At 38.2% G+C, this 2,269-nt stretch overlaps 1 pseudogene; it reads left to right on the forward strand.

Annotated features, from left to right (window-relative positions):
* The first annotated feature begins 209 nt into the window (after positions 1-209).
* Positions 210-656, forward strand: LOC102834537 (annotated as a pseudogene).
* The last annotated feature ends 1,613 nt before the right edge of the window (positions 657-2,269 follow it).

A 2,269-nucleotide genomic window follows, 5' to 3' on the forward strand; every position in this document is an offset into this window, starting at 1 on the left:
TTGTGCATAAAGTTGCTATGAGTCAGAACCAACTCAACAGCATCTAGTAACAACAACATCAACATCAGCATAATAATGGATGACTCAGGAAGCATCAAAAGATGATGGGCTTTTGGGCTTCTCTCCACTTACTCCGTGGAGGCAAGTGCCTTCCCCACAGGATATCAATGTAAGCCTGAATAAGAAAAACAATTTCTTCCAGCTAAGCCATGGCATATCAGGTTATACAGAATACCACTTTGTGAAACAGTCTTCAGGAAATCCTAGATGAGTTCACACAATCTCAACATATCACTCCCCAACTTGCCTTTCAAGTTCTACATCAGTGTGATAAAGCTATAAATTCAACATTGGTTCACAGGGTCAGGAACAGAGCTAATCTCAGGCACTCTTTAATTACATACAGATTCTGTGATAAGGTGTGGACTTTTGTTTTGAATGATGATAAATTCAGAGAGGAGGCAGGGCTTACTAAAGTGGATAAAGTGAAAATTGTAGCCTGTGATAGTAAAAATACTGGCTCCAATACTACAGAATTGAAAGGGGAAAAATGGCTTTCTCATGACATCTTCTGTTATTATTCATTGCTTTTTGAAGAGAAGCATAGAAGAGACTTTTTTAAAGACTCTAACAATGCAGACATGACTGAGCTGTGATATACTATCAAAGGATTCCAGTGGAAAGATACTTGTAACTGTGTAGCCCCTTACATTACCTTTATTATACAGCATGAAGAAATTTAACTTTTTTTAATGACAAATCACAAGTGTTGCACTACTACAAACACTTTTTGATAAACACATTTTAAAACGTAGATTGAGTAATAATAGTAACAATAATAATAAGATGGAAGGGATACACAGAATCACTCTACCAAAAGGAACTGTGTAATTGTTGATGTGTAATTGTTTCAAAGGGTAGATTAAGATCAAGAACTAAAGGTGTTTGAAGGAAGAAATTTAAGTTATAATGAAGGCATTGGTGAAAAACAAGGCTCCAGGAATTAATGAAATGTTTCAATAAACAGCAACACTGGTGACACTCATTCCTTGGTGCAAAGAAATTTGAAAGACCAACCAATTGAAAGAAATCTATATTTGTGCTTGTAGTGCAGTGAATAATGTCTTTTCTAGCCACATTGCTACTGTTAAGTGCTGTTGAGTCAATTCTGACTCAGAGTCATCCTGTATAGAGTTTCTGAGGAGCAGTTGGTGAGTTTGAAGCTGTGGTTCAAACTGACCATGTGGTGGAGTGCTTACCCACACCACACCAGGATACCTCTCCTAGCCGACGCCTTTGTAAACTTCCAATAAATAATGTTTTTGCTCTGATGGATCTGGTAAGACAGCGGGAGAAGATGATGACAGGATTATTTGATTCAGTTGTGAGTAGTTAATATGGTTAAGTGTAGTTATAAAAACCAGGAACTCTAATGTGCATAAAATAGGAATGGTGAAATCTCACTACCATCAAAGAAAAGCCAGGAGTCCTTTAGACCCTGAGATACCTCTTCATTGAATCTGTTTGACCCAGGGATAGAAATCTGTAAGACTGGATGAGTGGCAAAGCAGCAACAGCAGCAAAACCAAAAATCAGAGCATGAAACAGAGCGTAGGGCTTCCCAGCACAAAGAGAAATTAAAGTTGGACGACTTTGGGCAGAACATTTGCTTGCTGAGTGGAATGCCTTCTGGACCTTAATTGGGGGTCTAGGCTTGCTCATACATGGAAATAGAGATGAATGTCTGTAGGCCAAGAGTTTTGGTGGACCGGTGTGTCCTGTGGTCATTTATTAGCAGCCCTTAAATAACTTTGTAATATTGGCTGGACTAAGAGAGGACTGCCTATGGGGCATGGCTGAGAAGAAGCTGTTTGGACTTGAACAATTCTGCCTATTTTCTGATCCTGTATTGTAACCTGTTAACTTCCCTAATAACCCCAAAACTGTGAGTAAAGTGTCTGAGTTCTTTATGGTCACAGCATTGAATTATCAAATCCAGATGAGAGGTAGCAGGTGTTGTGGGAAGAATGGCTGGTATCACTTTTTAAAATTTGCAATGTCCATTACAAAGAAAAGTGTCCCAAAGAATGTAGAAATGCCATACAATATCATTAATATCCTAGACAAGTAACATTTTGCTGAAGATAATTTTGGGATGCTGTATTACATTGACAATTCAAACTGGATTCAGAAGAAGGGAAATAGGGATATAACTGCTGACATCAGATGGTTCTTGCCTAAAAAGCAGAGAACATAAGAATGATGTTTA

The sequence above is a fragment of the Chrysochloris asiatica genome, unplaced genomic scaffold (assembly GCF_000296735.1).
Source record: "Chrysochloris asiatica unplaced genomic scaffold, ChrAsi1.0 scaffold00332, whole genome shotgun sequence".
In the NCBI taxonomy this organism is placed as follows: domain Eukaryota; kingdom Metazoa; phylum Chordata; class Mammalia; order Afrosoricida; family Chrysochloridae; genus Chrysochloris; species Chrysochloris asiatica.